Source organism: Pleurodeles waltl, chromosome 3_1, assembly GCF_031143425.1.
Source record: "Pleurodeles waltl isolate 20211129_DDA chromosome 3_1, aPleWal1.hap1.20221129, whole genome shotgun sequence".
Lineage (NCBI taxonomy): Eukaryota > Metazoa > Chordata > Amphibia > Caudata > Salamandridae > Pleurodeles > Pleurodeles waltl.
In genome coordinates this window covers 878,628,570-878,646,417 of record NC_090440.1, presented here as the reverse complement: position 1 = coordinate 878,646,417, position 17,848 = coordinate 878,628,570, and positions in this window count along the sequence as shown.

Sequence of the window (17,848 nt, the reverse complement as noted above, 5' to 3'; positions counted from 1 at the left end):
TACGACACAGGGGAGGGAAAAAACAGACACACACACACGCAACACGCACACTAATACAGCATGATACATTACAGTTACATCCCCCAAACCCCCAGAAGAATGCAAGGACAAAAGCAAATGAGTGTAACCATTGTAATATATTAAAATAGAGTACGCAAAAATATATATATACACCATAAACAAAATATACACCAATCTTAGTAGTCCAGGTAGTGCTCCAATGAAGTCCGTGGAACACTGGGCCCACACGGTATGGGCGAGGCCCACACAAGATCCCCGACCATGACGGAGAGAACACTGCAGGGGCATCAGAGAGCAAGAAAACAGGCACCTCAGGGGGAGGGAAAGGGGGACACCTCAGCCGGTTGAGTGCACGACGCCAAATCCACGAGGGGGCCACATGCCCACTGTTCCATCCTGGGGAGTGAAAAGCCACAGTCTCTCAAGTCTCTACAGTGGGTGGGTTGCCCACTGCTGCATCCTGGGGAGTGCAAAGCCACAGTCTCTCAAGTGGATAACAGTCTCCACTGGTTCTGGAGGGGGCCTGGTGCCCAGAGTGCTTCATCCTGCTAAGGACAGAGGTAGTGGATGTGAAACTCCACTGGTTCTGGAGGGGGCATTGTGCCCAGAGTGCTTCATCCTGCTAAGGGCAGAGGTAGTGGATGTGATACTCCACTGGTTCTGGAGGGGGCCTGGTGCCCAGAGTGCTTCATCCTGCTCGTGACTGACTCAGTAGCGTCAGTGCCCTTGGCGCTCATGGGCCAGCGGTTCTTGGAGCGGCGGTGCCCTGTTCTGCAGTGCTTGGAGCGGCGGTGCCCTGTTCAGCGGTGCTTGAGGCGGCGGTGCCCTGTTCAGCAGTGCTTGTGGCGCCGTTGCCCTGTTCAGCGGTGCTTGAGGCGGCGGTGCACTGTTCAGCAGTGCTTGAGGTGGCGGTGCCCTGATCAGCAGTGCTTGAGGCGGCGGGCTCCTTTGCAGCAACTCAGCTGCTGGCGGTCCTCTCTGTCCCAGCGGGCCTTGTGTTGGAGGTTCTCTCTGTCCCAGTGGGGCTTGTGCTGGCGGTCCTCTCTGTCCCAGCGGGGCTTGTGCTGGCAGTCCTCTCTGTCCCAGCGGGGCTTGTGCTGGCGGTCCTCTCTGTCCGAGCGGGGATGATGGCGGTGGCCTCCTGGGCAGCGGGGATGATGGCGGTGGCCTCCTGAGCAGCGGGGATGATGGCGGTGGTCTCCTTGGCAGCGAGGATGATGGCGGTCTCCTCCGCCGTGCTGCTCTTCCCAGACTTTTTTTTAAATGATACCTTTTATTGCTTTTATAATAGTGCAATAACATACACTCAGTAATGTAATGCTGTTTAGAAAGAAAACCCCAACATTGTATAGATTCCCTCCTCCCCCCATCTTGCACAAGATTCATTTGTATTGGATCATAGATCTGCAATTCTTGAAATCAAAGCATATTTCACAAACGTGCAGTGTTCTAGGTTAAAGGTGTAGAGGACTGTTTGGTTTCAGATTCTGAAGTGGTGTTCTCTTCTTCTGATAAGGGGGCATCAGCAGTTCTCAGATTCTCCAGGATCGTATTCCATTGTGTAACATTTTCACTGGGTCTTTGCCCTTGTATAGTTTCTTTCCTCAGCACCGTTCCCTCGGCCTCTGCCCATTTTTCCACTGCATTTTGCCACCTAGTCACTTGTGGGCCCATCACGTTCTTCCAGTGTGAAGTTATCTCTCTTCTAGCTAGAATCAAGGCAAGGTCAATGAACCTGTAGGCTATTTTGTGAGCCGAGGGCCAGGTAAAGCCTCCCAATACTGCCACCATTGGGGAGGGGGGTAATGTTCTCCCAGTACAAGAGGAAATTTTCCTAAAGATAGTAGTCTTCCAGCAGAGGGCAGCTCCACAACATGTGTAGTAGACCTGCTGCTGGCTCAGTGCAACGAGGACAGCATGAGTTAGTAGCACCATAAATTTTAGTTATCATTAGAGGAGTTAGGTAGGCTCTATGGTATATATATACAAATTTATTAATTTAAATCTTGCGTTTCTCGACACTGTGTATATCTGGGAGGTTATCCTGGACCATTGTTCGTCGTCTATGGCAGTCTCCAGCTCTGTCTGCCACTTGGTTTTAAGCTTGTTTAGCAGTAAACATGTGCTGCACAGCAGAGATTTATATATACCTGAAATCACTCCTTTTTGTTTCCCAATTGAGCATACAAGGTTGCAACCCTCAGGAGTAGATGGTTCTAGTGTGCCCGCTCTCCATTTCTTATTAATAGCTCTAGCTATTGCTCTATGTATGAGGAACATTCGTGGTGGAAGGGCAAACTGTTCTTGTAATTCTGCGTAGGTACATAGTCTCCCATTACTAAACAGGTCACCCAATTTTGTAATATTATATGCCTTTAATTTAGCAATGCCTGTTATTATATGGTTTCCCATGGAGTGTGCTAGGCATGTTATGGGGGCCTAGGGTGCGTATGGTGTCGTAGTGCGGGTGCGTTTTAGGTACTGTGCCCAGCAATGTCTGGTTGGTTCCCACTCCATAGGAAAGGGTCGTTTCTGCCTTTTGGGGTTCAGTAAGATGCCCAGGATTTGTGCTAGTGGGCCGTTCAGTGGAATCTGCAAGTTCTTGGGCGCTGTGGGTTCTGTAATTCATTTTGCCAACCATTGCAATTGGCCTGCCCAGTAGTAGATTTCGAGGTCTGGATCTGCCATGCCCCCCTCAGTGGTAGGTCTCTGGAGAGTGTGCAACGCTATTTTATGTCTACCCGTTCCCCAAATGAAGCTCGTGACCATGGAATCTATGTTTTTGAATACCATTTTTGGAATTAAAATTGGAATAGTAGAAAAATATTAGAGCAGTCTTGGCAAAACTATCATTTTAAGCAGGGCGACTCTTCCAGAGACTGTCAGGGGGATCCCTCTAAGTGTTCTATGTATGTTCCCTTCCAACAGGTCTTCTGTGGTGTGGTATATATGAACTCCTAAATATTTAAATGTATTCGGGGTCCAGGGCAGGCCTCTGGTGTCTGTTGGGACTTTGGTGTTTTCAATTGCTGGGAAGATAGAGGATTTTTTCCAATTAATGCGGACACTGGATGCTACTCTGATGTTTCTAACATATCCATTGCTCCCGGTAGCCCCACTTCCAGGTTCTCAAGAAAAAGTAGCATGTCGTCTGCGTAAAGAGCAATATGATGTGTCCAGCGATTAATCAAAATACCCTCATAGTAGCCACGGATTCTGGCCATTTGAGCAAGTGGTTCTACTGCTACAGCGAAAAGAAGAGGTGATAAAGGACAGCCCTGTCTGGTGCCTCTACCTATGGGGAAAGAGTCAGACACATTACGACCCGGTCGGACTCGTGCTGTGGGATTGGTGTATAGAAGTCTCGTCCAATGGACGAAGCCTTCTCCGAGTCCCATCTGCAGCATTCCCTGCTCCAGATAGTCCCACCTCAAGCTATCAAAGGCTTTTTCGATGTCCACTGATATGATCGCCGCATGCGGTGTAGTTAGTGGTATGTTGTGAAGGATTGAGAGCAGGCGTCTGATATTTTGTGCAGTGCTGCGTGAAGGAATAAAACCGGATTGATCTTGATGGATCAGTGAGGTCATATGGGGTAGTAGCCTATCCGCTAACACTCTGCTAAGTATTTTGTAATCAAGGTTGAGCATGGATAATGGGCGGTACGATCGGACATCCTTGGGGGGCTTATCGGGTTTCAATAATGGAATCATTATGGCCTCAGAGGTCGACCGAGGTAGATTATTATTATTCCATGCTTCTGCGTAAAGTATACAGAGTTGTGGAGCTAGTAAGTCCTGGAAATTAAGATAAAACTCTACTGGGAGTCCGTCCGCTCCCGGCACCTTGCCCCTCACCATGCCTTGAATTGCTGATTTGATTTCTGCAATTGAAATAGGTGTCGCCAGAGTCGCGCAGTCCTCACCTCCCAATTTAGGAAGGGCAAGGGCTTCCAACTCTCGTATCTAAGTGTCGGTTATTATATCAACAGGGGGTGCATACAATGCTGAATAATAGTTAAGGAAGCTCGTGTTTATCTCCCTTTGCCCATAAACGTTATGACCTGGGGTGTCTTCAATCTCCACCACGACCGTTTGTTGCGTATGGGGACTGGCGAGCCAGGCTAATAGGGCACCCGACTTATCCCCCTCCGCATGCTGCCTGCTCCAATAGTGCCTATAATCAAAGCGAGACAGTCTAATATTCGCCTCAGTTATCTTATTTCTAGTTTTGAGTAGTAAAGGGGACAGATCAGGTTGTGAAGGAAGATTACGCTTGAGCTCTCTAAGGGCGTCTTCGAGCCGCTTGAGTTCTATTTCTAACACTTTCCAGACTCCCGTATTTTCACTAATGCATTGACCACTAGTGACTACTTTGAACGTTTCCCACTCAGTGGATCTGGAGGAGGCAGTTCCTGCATTTTGTTTGAAGAAGTCCTCAATGTTTTTATGCAGGATTTGTTTAAATGCTTCGTCTTCCAGAGCATCCGCCCTTAGACGCCAGGTTGGTATTTAGGGTCTTTCCCCACTCCAGGCTAATGAGAGCATCAGGAGATTATGATCTGATATGGTGCGACTGAGATATTCAGCTGTGATCACCGTATTGTGCACTTCTGGCGACACCAAGAGGGTGTCCAGCCTAGCATGTAAGGCATGTACAGCTGAGTAATATGAGTAGTCTCTGATGTGTGGGTTGAGTTGTCTCCAGCAGTCTTTGAGGTGCCAGTGTAGTTGCCAATTTTTTAATATTAAGGCAGTATTGCAAATCGGTGATTGTGAGAGAGGTGGGTGCGATCTCTCCAATTCAATGTTAGCTATGCAATTAAAGTCACCCCCGATTATTTTTGGGCCCGTCATGAGTGGGCCTATGTCCCGTGATACTTTGTCGAGGAATTTCCCTTGATCTTGGTTTGGAGCGTATATTTCACTAATAGCTATCTCCCTTCCTTCTAATCTCCCTGCGACTATTACATATCTCCCATCCTTGTCTATGATCTTGTGCATCACCTGGAAGGGCACCCCAGGACGGATCCATAACAACACTCCCCTTGCAAACGCTGAGTAAGTAGTGGCAAAGATTTGTCCTCTCCATCTTTTTTTCAGGGCATTAACTTCTTGCTCTATTAGGTGCGTTTCTTGTAAGATAGCTATGTGAATACCCCTTCGTTTAAGGTAATTGTGCACTTTGTACCTTTTAGACATATTATTTAGGCCTCTAACATTCCATTTTATAATTTTATATTGTGTAGTAATGGTATACATTGTTGGTATGACATGGCCCGAGCCTGTATTCCTGTTGCAACGTTTGGAACCCTAATGATAAGTTCGTTTTTTTTAATAGAAGTCGAGAATTGCTTGGGTCATTGCCTATTTGTGCATTTAGTACTCCAAAAACGAATTTAACTAACTCAGTTCCCAACTCCCCTTCCCCAGGACCAGTATCTAGAACTCTCCCCGTCCAAACCATATTAACAGTCTTAGTTAATGTCCTATAGGTGGGTGGCGAGCCAAAGGTCGAGAGCTGTTGCCCCGGGCCGTTCCCCGTAGCTACTTCTGCTACCCAGTAAATTGCATTTTAGAGGTTTCGTTAAGTTCAGCTTCGTGGTTTCTTTCGTCTAAGTTATGCAATAGTTTTGTAAGAACTCAGATCAATGTTCTTGAAGTTTTTCGTTCGTCCAGGGAGATTTCAGATAATCTCATCTGCTGTTCTCGGAGTCACTGGGGGTAAGCTGACAAGGGTGTCTTGCGAGGACCTCGAGGACCCCTCACCGCACGATTCGATATCTGAGACAACGCCAGAGGCTGGGGATAGTGGAGGTGTTCCTCCGCTCAGAGTCGCTGCTGTGTTTATGGCCTCTCTCATCTCCTGTAACAACTGATGTCTTGAGGGTGCTGCCTCAGTGATCTGTTTCCTAGATCTGCTGCGTTTCCTTCCGGGCGTGCGGAGGGATCGAGGGTTGGCCTGTTTGGCCAAGTCCAGGTTTTCCAGTCGGTCTTCCACTGCTTGCGGAAATAGAAAGAAGTGCGTTGTATTGTTATATTCTACTCTGAGCTTGGCTGGGAAGATCATCGCGTATTTTATTTTATTCTCACGCAGGACCCGCTTAGGTTTATTGAAGGAGTCCCTTTGTACTTGCGTTCCTCTGGTGAAATCAGGAAATATCATGATTCTCCGATTCTCATATAGGATCTCACCTCTCAGTCGAGATTGAGTTAGTATGTGGTCTCTGTCTTTATAATGTAATAGTTTTGCCACTATTATTCTCGGTCTGGTTCCAGGTGGTGGTGTTCTGCTGGATACTCTGTGGGCCCTCTCCACCGCAAAAAACGCCGAGAGGCCTTCAGGCGCCACTGCGCTTCTAAGCCACTGCTCTAAGAAAGCCTCCATGTTGATTGCTGATGATTCTGCTCCTTCTGGTATACCAACTAGTCTGATGTTACTCCGCGGAGCCCGGTTTTCAGCATCTTCCGCCCTTGTTTCTAGTATTTTGACCCTCGATGTGAGTTCCTGAAGCTCTGAAAATGTGGATTTCTGCGTTGTGGTCACCAGTGTATTATTTTTTTAGTTTGTTCTTACTCTTTCAGCTAATCTCCGGTGGTCGTCCCGCAGTAATGAGAAGTCAATTGTTAGGTTGTCTATTTTACTTTCAAGTGCCTCGCGGGACTCCTTAATGGCGAGGAGAATGGTATCTAAGGTTGTCACCTGTAGTTCCTGGTCTTCCTGTGGGCCTGCGGATTGGGATTGTTCAAGCGGTCTGGAGGTAGCGGCGCCATCTTGATGGTGTTCCTCTCGTTTTTTGGGCTTCCCCATCCTTGGATCAGGAGATCAGGCCGGGGAAGAGACAGGTTTGTTCATGCCATTTAGTGTGTTCCACCTCAAGATAGCATCATCTGATTGTTCCCCTGGCTGGTGTCGGTGCTCTCCATCCCTCACGTAAGTCGTGGATTTCAAGTCATTTGCAAAGGCTGGTCACTACCCGTTATTTCCTCCAGCTTGTTACGGTTCTGTGGGTTGCGGTAAAGCAAGAAAGAGAAAACAGACTATGGGTCCAAGCAGATGTGGGGAGGAAACAGCAGGGGTATTGTTTTGGCTTTGCCAGTGAGCCCCTTGGTATTGATTGTGCAGTCAGTGTTACCCTCTTTTCCAGAGGTGTGAAGCGTTTTCTGAATAGAGCGTCTCAGTGAGGGCAATCTTGTGTAGGCTCTCAGGTGTTCTCTACCAGTGTTCCTTTCACTGGGTGGGGCACTTCTATCACCCGTGTCCCACCTCTGCCTTCGTGCCTCCTGCTGGGGGGGTGAGTTGCCCTCTGCTGCCCCCTCAGTTATTAGGTCCCCTTCGTTCTTCGGTCGCGCTCTTATGTCTCTGGGTCACGCTCTCACCTTGCCTTGTTGCCGCCGTCCGCTACAAGTGAGAGGTCCGCCATTAGCAGGGGGGCTTTTCCCAGGATCGGCGCTGTTTCACTGTCCTAGCGGAGGCCCTGGTCTCCGCTCTTCGCCCCGTGTCCCCGGCCGCGGCGTCATTTGGGTGTAGCCGCCATCTTGGATCTATGCGGTCGCAGAGAGAGCCGGCCAAGACATGGCAAATTCTCCCGGTTTTCTCCACTGTTTCAGGTTTGCGTTGGTATCTCGGTATACTGCTGGTGTTCCGATATCTGGACCATTAGTTTCGTTTGCAATCGGGCATTATTTGTCGGTTTTATACTGATCGGGCCCGGTTCGCGGCCCCGGAGCTCCACACTAAGGGGGTCATTCTGACCCTGGCGGCCGGTGACCGCCAGGGTCACCGACCACGGGAGCACCGCCAACAGGCTGGCGGTGCTCCCTCGAGCATTCTGACCGCGGCGGTTCAGCCGCGGTCAGAAACGGAAAGTCGGCGGTCTCCCGCCGACTTTCCGCTGCTCGGGGGAATCCTCCATGGCGGCGGAGCGCGCTCCGCCGCCACGGGGATTCTGACACCCCCTACCGCCATCCTGTTCCTGGCGGGTCTCCCGCCAGGAACAGGATGGCGGTAGAGGGTGCCGCGGGGCCCCTGGGGGCCCCTGCAGTGCCCATGCCAATAGCATGGGCACTGCAGGGGCCCCCGTAAGAGGGCCCCGCAAAGTATTTCAGTGTCTGCAAAGCAGACACTGAAATACGCGACGGGTGCAACTGCACCCGTCGCACCTTCCCACTACGCCGGCTCCATTCGGAGCCGGCGTCCTTGTGGGAAGGTAGATTTGCCCTGGGCTGGCGGGCGGCCTTTTGGCGGGCGCCCGCCAGCCCAGGGCAAATCTCAAAATACCCTCAGCGGTCTTGTGACCGCGGAGCGGTATTTTGTCGCGGGAACATTGGCGGGCGGCCTCCGCCGCCCGCCAATGTTAGAATCACCCCCTAAGTGTGCTGCTGCATCGGCTGCAGGCCACCGCTCTTCCCAGACTAGCCGGGTTTCCTGTGGCCCTTCCCCACCTTTGAAGGTGTCGCAGCTGACTCCACACTCCCACCGGGACCCCTGGGAGCGGCTTTGGTGGCTAGAGTCTTCCCCCTCTCCCACCAGGCACTGGCCAACTTCTGATGCTTGGCAGGTGGGGGACTGTCCATGCTGTGGCTCCATGCCACACTGGCTGCCCTGGTGGCCGGTGCACTCCAGATTCCGGTGACTACAGGCACCACTGGTCCCGGAGATGTTGTGGCTGAAGTGCTAGGTTGGGACTTGGAGAGTCCGGACCTAGGAGACGGACGGGGTGGGGGAGGTGTGGGAAAGAGGTCAAGTTGGACAGGAACAGTTTTTTGGAGACACTGGGACGGATGGCTGGAGGGGGCTTGGGAGTGGAGGAAGAAGTTGTGGTTGTAGGAGGTGTTCGTTTGCTGACTTTGGGTGAAGGTGCATGCGCTGGAGGCTGTCGTGAGGTGGATGGCTGTTGGGTGGGTGTGTGCCTGCGTTTGTATATCTTGGGAGGTGGCGTCACAGACACAGTGGGAGAGGACACAGGGGACGTGTGGATGGCAGTGAGGGTGGTGACTGCACGTGAGCGGGGTGTGATGGTGTGTGTGCTGGTGATGGCAGTAGTGGCTGTAGATGTAGTGCATGCAGGTGTGAGTGGAGACGAGACTGGGAGGAAGGAGGGAGATGAGGAGGAGGGTGACACAGTGGAGGCAGTGGATGTTGGTGTGTCTGCATGTGTGTGATGCTTGCGTGAGTGCCTGTGGGATGTGTGGTGCTTATGTTTGCCAGACCTTCCCTTGTGTGTTGACGTTTGTGCATGCTGGTCTGAAGGTGTGCTTGGGATAGGCTGGGGTACAGGGGATTGGGTCTGGGTGGAGGAAGTTGGAGGGGGGAGGCTAGAGACGGGGACAATGGCTGCCATCAGTGCTGCGGCCAGAGTCTGAAAAGCTCACTGAAGGGCCGCCTGACCAAAATGAATGCCCTCCAGGAATGCATTTGTTTGTTGTAACTGCCTTTCTACACCCTGAATGGCATTCATAATGGTAGACTGCCCAACAGTGAGGGACCTGAGGAGGTCAATGGCCTCCTCACTGAGGGCAGCAGGGGTGACTGGGGCAGGGCGTGAGGTGCCTGGGGCGAAGGTGATGCCCACCCTCCTGGGTGAGCGGGCATGAGGCAAAGGATGAGGGGCTGCTGGGAGGGCGGTGCTGGTAGGGGGGTGGCGGCTGTACCTGTAGATGCGGGGGGCAGAGATGTTGCCGCCACCACAAGGGAGCTCCCATCAGAGGACGAGTCCGTGTCGCTGGTGTCAGCACCTGTCCCCGCCGTGGAGCTCCCCTCGCCCCCGTCCCACTGGTGCACTCCGAGTCCGTAGTTTCGCCTTCCATGGACATGTGGGATGCAGCTCCCTCGTGGTCCGGTGCCACTGCTCCTCCGCCTGATGATGCTAATGCACACAAGAACAGGGAGACCACAAAAAGGGGGGGGAACGACAGAAGAAAGACATGTTGAGTGCATGCATTACCGCTACAGTTGGTGGACACGACAGGCACAGAGCCCCCTGCACTACGCCGCGCTCTTGGGCTCCACTGTTCAATCCCTGGGACATGGCCTACTAGGCTATGGACGACATCTGCACGCATGGATGACACAGGGGCATAACTAGGTGTACTTGGCACTCTACAGAGGTGGGGTGGGGTGCCACATGGCCTGCCTTACGGAGGGACCTTGCCTACTAAACTCGCCCTGGCCTAGGGAAACCCACAGCCCACCTCCCCCATCCAGACACCTCTACTGCACGCTAAATCAGCAGGATGAGAGTGTACTCACCCCCTTGTGGCTGCTGTGATACCCTCAAGCGCCCATCCAACTCCGGGTACGCCACCGCCAGGATCCTAAACATCAGGGGGGTCATGGTGCGACGGGCACCCCTCCCACATTGGGAGGCCATCCCCAGCTGAGCCTCCACCGTCTTCTTGCTCCAGCGGCGAATGTCCTCCCATCTTTTCCGGCAGTGGGTGCTCCGTCTGTGGTAGACCCCCAGGGTCCGGACGTCCTTGGCGATGGCACGCCAAATATCTTTTTTCTGGTGGGCGCTGACCTACATGATTTGTACAGGGGGAAGAGAAACTTATTACCAACTGCACTGTCACAGTCATTGGCCACCATCCCTACCCTTGGCATGTGGCACATGCACTCACTGTCGTTTCATGCACGCCGCACTCTCCCCCCTTCCTTCTTACATCCAACCCTCTCCACAAAGGCATAGCCCATACAGCATGCTCCCAGTGTACTTACCTGTTTGTCTGGAGGACCGTAGAGTAGCGTGTACTGGGGGAGGACCCCATCCACGAGTTTCTCCAACTCCTCCGATGTGAAGGCAGGGGCCCTTTCCCCAGACACTCGAGCCATTGTCTCTTCCAGACGGAGGTCACAGCAGCAGTTGCAGTGTAGGTCCTCTCCTGTCGAAGATCAGGTATCGAGTGATTGAACAGATAGAAAATGGCGGTCATGTCCGCGGCGGTGCCGTCACCACCGGCGTACATCGTCATTGGCTCCTGGGACCCATAGGGTCCAATGTTAACCAATGCAGCATTGCGCAGAGGTCTTCGACCGCCTACCGCAACGGTGTACAACGCCAGCGCAGTTACCTCACATCCCACTGTCCCACTTTAGAGGTCAGGCAGCCGCCATTTCAGGGGCCCACATGGCTTTATTTGTAACTGCGTCACACATACCTAGGCCTAGAGTCAACACACATACAGGCCACTTTTCGGATTATGATTCGTGTTCTGTGTAAGCTGTGAGTACGTACCTCTAAGTTGGTTGACTCTGTGATCGCTGTTGTCCATCATAGGCACCATCCGCTGGGGCATGTGAAAAGATGGCGGCATCCTCCGGTGTACAGACCACTGGTGGACCTATCGACAATGGAGGAAAGACATGTGATCATCACATACAGGCTTGACCATGCCACAATCCATGAACTGTGTACCCAGCTGGAGCCTGACCAGATGTCAGCTATCCGCCATCCCACAGGAATCCCCCCTCAAGTGCAGGTGCTGTCAGTGCTCCATTTCCTTGCAAGTGGGTCATTTCAAACAACAGTGGCCATAGCATCAGGGATGACCCAGCCTATGTTTTCCAACGTGTTGTCCAGAGTGTTGTCTGCCCTGCTGAAACACATGCGGAGCTACATCGTTTTCCCTCAGGTGGAGGATTAGCCTACAGTGAAAGGTGATTTCTATACCCTGGGACATATCCCGAACATCATAGGTGCCATTGATGTGACACATGTGGCTTTGGTACCCCCCTGCAGGAGTGAACAGGTGTACAGAAACCGGAAGAGTTATCATTCCATGAATGTGCAGATGGTATGTTTGGCCGACCAGTACATCTCCCATGGTAATGCCAAGTTCCCTGGCTCAGTGCATGACGCCTACATCCTGCGGAATAGCAGCATCCCTTATGTGATGGGGCAACTCCAGAGGCACCGTGTGTGGCTATTAGGTGAGCACCTGGAAGTAAGTCAGTGGGAATGGTAGTCTGGGGATATCCCTACAGGTTAGTGTGTGTCTAACAGTTGTCCCTCGCCATTTGCAGGTGACTCTGGATACCCCAACCTGTCATGGATACTGACCCCAGTGAGGAATCCCAGGAGAAGGGCAGAGGAACGCTACAATGAGGCCCATGGGCGAACACGGCGGATTATCAAGCGGACTTTCGGCCTCCTGAAGGCTAGGTTCCGGTGCCTCCATATGACAGGTGGATCCCTATTCTACTCACCAAAGAAGGTGAGCCTTGACCCTAGGGTATGTCACTTCCCCGCCACCGCAGCTCCACCTGCCCAGGCCCCTGCCACTGGTCTGGTAAGTCCTAGGCTCCTCTTCTGCTCCGCTCCCGTCCGTCTGCCTGCCCGTGCTTTTGCCCTTCTCTGTGCTCTTCTTCGCTCCGTGTACTTCTCCTGTTGTGCCCTTCTTCGCTCCGTTTAGTTCTCCTGTTGTGCCCTTCTACGCTCCGTGTACTTCTCCTGTCTCCTGTTTTGCCCTTCTTCGCTCCGTTTACTTCTCCTGTTGTGCCCTTCTACGCTCCGTGCACTTCTCCTGTCTCCTGTTGTGCCCTTCTTCGCTCCGTTTACTTCTCCTGTTGTGCCCTTCTACGCTCTGTGTACTTCTCCTGTCTCCTGTTGTGCCCTTCTTCGCTCCGTTTACTTCTCCTGTTGTGCCCTTCTACGCTCCGTGTACTTCTCCTGTCTCCTGTTGTGCCCTTCTTCTCTCCGTTTACTTCTCCTGTTGTGCCCTTCTACGCTCCGTGTACTTCTCCTGTCTCCTGTTGTGCCCTTCTTCGCTCCGTTTACTTCTCCTGTTGTGCCCTTCTACGCTCCGTGTACTTCTCCTGTTGTCCTTCAATCTCTTGACTTGACTCTTGTCCTTTTTCTCTTGTCCTTTTTCTCCTGTTGTGCTTTCTCCTGTTGTGATCTCTCTTTTCTCTCCCGTTTCCGCTCTCCAGTCGCTTCCCTGTCCCCCGCTCTCCCCCCTTCCACATTCCCGCCACTGCCTCCTGTGCGGCCCCGCCCCCGCTTCCATTCGCTACTCCGCCTCCCAGCTGACCCCCCTCCCCCTTCCCTCTTATGGCGGCTGCTGTGCCAAATGCAAGCCCGTCTGCGCCTGGACAGCGCCCAGCGCCAGAACCCCTGGCCCCCAGCGCTCCCAAAACCCCCAGCTTAGCTACGCCACCGCCTCCCTCCACGCACTCAACCCCAGACGTACTACCACCTGCTACCAAGCCAACCCGAAACGCACCCATGGACCCTTCGCCTGTCATACATGCAAGTATACCTTCCACCGCGACTGCAATCCGTCCACCAGCCCACGCTCCAACAACCACCTCAAGTGCATCCTCCTCAACGCACGCTCCGTCCACAAGCACGCCATTGAACTATGGGACCTCTTGGATTCAACCGCACCAGACGTCGCCTTCATCACTGAGACCTGGATGAACGCCTCATCAGCCCCCGACATCGCCCTAGCCATCCCTGACGGCTACAAGATCGCCAGGAAAGACCGTACTAACCAAATCGGAGGAGGAATCGCCATCATCTACAAGAGCTCCATCAACGTCACTACCTCCACCGAAGACACCCTCCTCGCCGCCGAACATATGCACTTCCAGATCCACACCGACCCCAGGAACACCCTCAGAGGAACCCTCGTCTACAGGCCCCCTGGCCCACGCGCCCTATTCAGCGAATCCATCACAGACTTCATCTCCCCGCACGCCCTAGCCTCGCCAGACTACATCCTCCTCGGAGACCTGAACTTCCACCTGGAGAAGAACAACGACACCAACACCACCACCTTGCTCGACAACCTCGCCAACCTCGGACTCAAGCAACTGGTGAACACCCCCACCCACACCGCTGGACACACGCTCGACCCCATCTTCTCCGCCAGCAACCACGTATCCTTCAGCCACTCCTCCGAGATACACTGGACCGACCACAGATGTGTCCACTTCACCTTCAGACGCAAGACCCACCGCATTCGCACACAACCTATCACCCGCAGACCCTGGAACAAAATCTCCACAGAACAGCTACTCTCCACTCTCAACCGTAACCAACCTGCCATCACCTCCGATGCCAACAACCCAGCCCTCAGCCTCACACAGTGGATCACCAACTGCGCTGACAACCTCGCCCCCTCAGAAGCCACCCAAGACAGACCAACTTCAGGAAACCTCCTTGGTTCACAGACGCCCTCAAAGAATCCAAGAAAACCTGTCGTACCCTCGAAAAAATCTGGCGCAAAGAACACACTGCAGAAAATATGTCAGCCCTTAAAATCGCCACCCGCGAACACCACCAGCTGATCTGCTCCACCAAAAGAGCATCCTTCAAAGAGAGACTGGACAAGAACACCCACAACAGCAAAGAACTCTTCAACATCGTCAAAGAGCTCTCCAACCCCAATGCCAGCTCCAACTCCATCACGCCCTCACAAGAACTCTGCAACTCCCTCGCTACCTTCTTCCATCGAAAGATCACCGACCTACACGACAGCTTCGGACCACTGATCCCACCGACCACCACGGAACTCACAGCCCCAACTATCACCCTCAACGCCTGGACACCCATCAGCTCCGAAGAGACTAGAACCACCATGAACACCATCCACTCCGGCGCCCCCTCGGACCCTTGCCCACATCACATCTTCAACAAAGCCGACGCCATCATCGCCCCCTATCTCCAGAGCATCATCAACAGCTTGTTTGCATCTGCCACCTTCCCCGAGAGCTGGAAACACGCGGAAGTCAACGCCCTCCTGAAAAAACCTACGGCGGACCCCAACGACCTGAAGAACTTCCGCCCCATCTCGCTCCTCCCCTTCCTGGCCAAGGTCATCGAGAAGGCCGTCAACAAGCAATTGACCAACTTCCTCGAAGACAACAACCTGCTCGACCCCTCCCAGTCTGGCTTTCGGGCCAACCACAGCACGGAAACCACCCTCATCGCAGTCACCGACGACATCAGAACCCTGCTGGACAACGGAGAAACAACCGCCCTCATCCTCCTTGACCTCTCGGCTGCCTTCGACACCGTCTGCCACCGCACCCTAATTACCCGCCTCCGCTCCACCGGTATCCAAGGACAGGCCCTGGACTGGATCATCTCTTTCCTCTCGGACAGATCCCAAAGAGTCTACCTCCCGCCCTTCTGCTCAGAACCCACTGAGATCATCTGCGGCGTCCCACAAGGCTCCTCGCTCAGCCCTACTCTCTTCAATGTCTACTTGAGCCCCCTCGCCGACATCGCTAGCAAACACAACATCAACATCATCTCCTACGTTACGACACCCAGCTGATACTCTCCCTCACCAAAGACCCAGCCACCGCCAAAACCAACCTGCAGGATGGAATGAAAGACGTCGCACAATGGATGAAACTCAGCCGCCTGAAGCTGAACTCTGACAAGACGGAAGTCCTCATCCTCGGAAACTCCCCGTCCGCCTGGGGCGACTCTTGGTGGCCCACGGCCATGGGCACCGCACCAACCCCTTCAGACCACGCATGCAACCTCGGATTCATCCTGGACCCCCTTCTCACCATGACCAAGCAAGTCAACGCTGTCTCGTCCTCTTGCTTCCACACCCTTTGCATGCTCCGAAAGATCTTCCGCTGGATCCCCGCCAACACCAGAAAAACTGTGACCCACGCCCTCGTCACAAGTCGCCTGGACTACGCAAAACACCCTATACGCAGGAACCACTGCAAAACTTCAGAAACGTCTTCAGCGCATACAAAACGCCTCTGCACGCCTCATCCTCGATGTATCCCGCCACAGCCACATCTCCGCCCACCTGAAACACCAGCACTGGCTACCCGTCAACAAAAGGATCACCTTCAGGCTCCTCACCCACGCACACAAAGACCTCCACAACAAAGGCCCCGAATACCTCAACAGTCGCCTCGCCTTCTACACGCCCACCCGTCAACTTCGCTCTACCAGCCTCGCTCTCGCCGCCGTCCCTCGCATCCGCTGAACCACCGCTGGAGGGAAATCCTTCTCCTACCTGGCAGCCAAGACGTGGAATTCCCTCCCTGCCCACCTCAGGACTACCCAGGACCACCTCGCCTTCAGGAAGCGCCTCAAGACCTGGCTCTTCGAGCAGCAGTGACCCCCCCCAGCGCCTTGAGACCCTCACAGGTGAGTAGCGCGCTCTATAAATGCCATGATTGATTGATTGTCAGATCATCGTGGCCTGCTGTATGCTTCACAACTTAGCTTTGGGACGACAGGTGCCTTTTCTACAGGAGGATGGTCCAGATGGCGGTGTTGTTGCAGCTGTGGAACCTGTGGACAGTGAAGACGAGGAAGCAGAAGAAGAGGACACCGACAACAGGGACTCGGTGATCCTGCAATATTTCCAGTGAGACACAGGTAAGAATACAAACCTGACTACTACATGCAGTTTAACATTACTACCTCTCTACTGTCTGTCGTTTTCACCCAGTGTATGGTCACTGAGTTGTCACTTTCCCTTACGATTTCACAGATGTGGGTCCCACTGTGTGACATCTGCTTTAATTCCTCATGGACTAGAGCTGTGTGACATAGGTATGTTGACATTACAATTGTAAGATAATTTTGCCACAGTAATTGTTAATACACTAATTCGAAATTGGAGGGGGTTGCAAAATGGGGAGGGGTGATGGTGGAGGTATGTCCATGGCAGAGTCCAGTCTATTGGTCTCACAGGGTGTATGGTTTTGTGCAGTGGGCATGCTTTGGTGTTGGTTGTCCATGCTTTGTTGCTGCATGCAGGGCTTGGTGTTGGGATGTGTGGTTTGTGATATTGGGACATTTGTGAGGAGTTGGAGTGATGGGGGTGAGGGTGAGGGTGGGGGTATGTGATGGCATGCAGGTTGGGTGGGGGATGTAATAGTTAAGATTTGACTTACCAGAGACCATTCCTCCGGCTACTCCTGCGAAGCCCTCAGGAGGCAGAATCGCCAAGACCTGCTCCTCCCATGTTGTTAGTTGTGGGGGAGGAGGTGGGGGTCTGCCGCCAGTCCGCTGAACCGCAAGGTGGTGTCTTGAGACCACAGAACGCACCTTCCCCCGTAGGTCGCTCCACCTCTTCCTGATGTCACCCCTATTTCTTGGGTGCTGTCCCTCTGCGTTGACCCTGTCCACTACTCTTCGCCATAGCTCCATCTTTCTAGCAATGGAGGTGTGCTGCACCTGTGATCAGAATAGCTGTGGCTCTACCGGGACGATTTCCTCCACCATGACCCTGAGCTCGTCCTCCGAGAACCTGGGGTGTCTTTGCCGTGCCATGGGGAGGTGTGGGTGATGTGTGGGGTGGTGTGTGTGGTGATAAATGTGCTGATATGTAGTGGTGTGTTGTGTGAGGTGCGTGGAAGTTATATGGGTGATGGTGTTGTGTGCCTGTGGATGCTAGTTTATGATGGTGGTGTCTCTCTCTGGCCTTCTCTGTGTGATTCTGGTCGTAGGGGTTTGTGGGTGATGTGGGTGTGTGTTTTATATAGTATTGGGTGTGTGGGAGTGGTGTGTGTATGTGTATCAGGTGTGTGTATTTCGATTTGTCCAATGTGGCTGTGTTTTGTTGATGTGTGTGTATTTTGAGCGTCGCGGTGTGTACCACCAATGGAATACCGCGGTTGAAAGACCGCCGCGTGGATTCGTGGGTCGTGATAGTGTGGGCGTATTTCTGTTACCGTGACGGTGGAGGTTTTGTTTTCGCCAGTTTATCACTGACTTTTGGTGTGGCGGCCTTGGGTGGGTGTCTGAATTTTGGCGGATTCCGTGCTGTGGGTCATAATAGCTGTGGCGGATTTCCGCGGGCGCGATGTTGTGTTGGCGGTGTTCTGCACGGCGGTAATC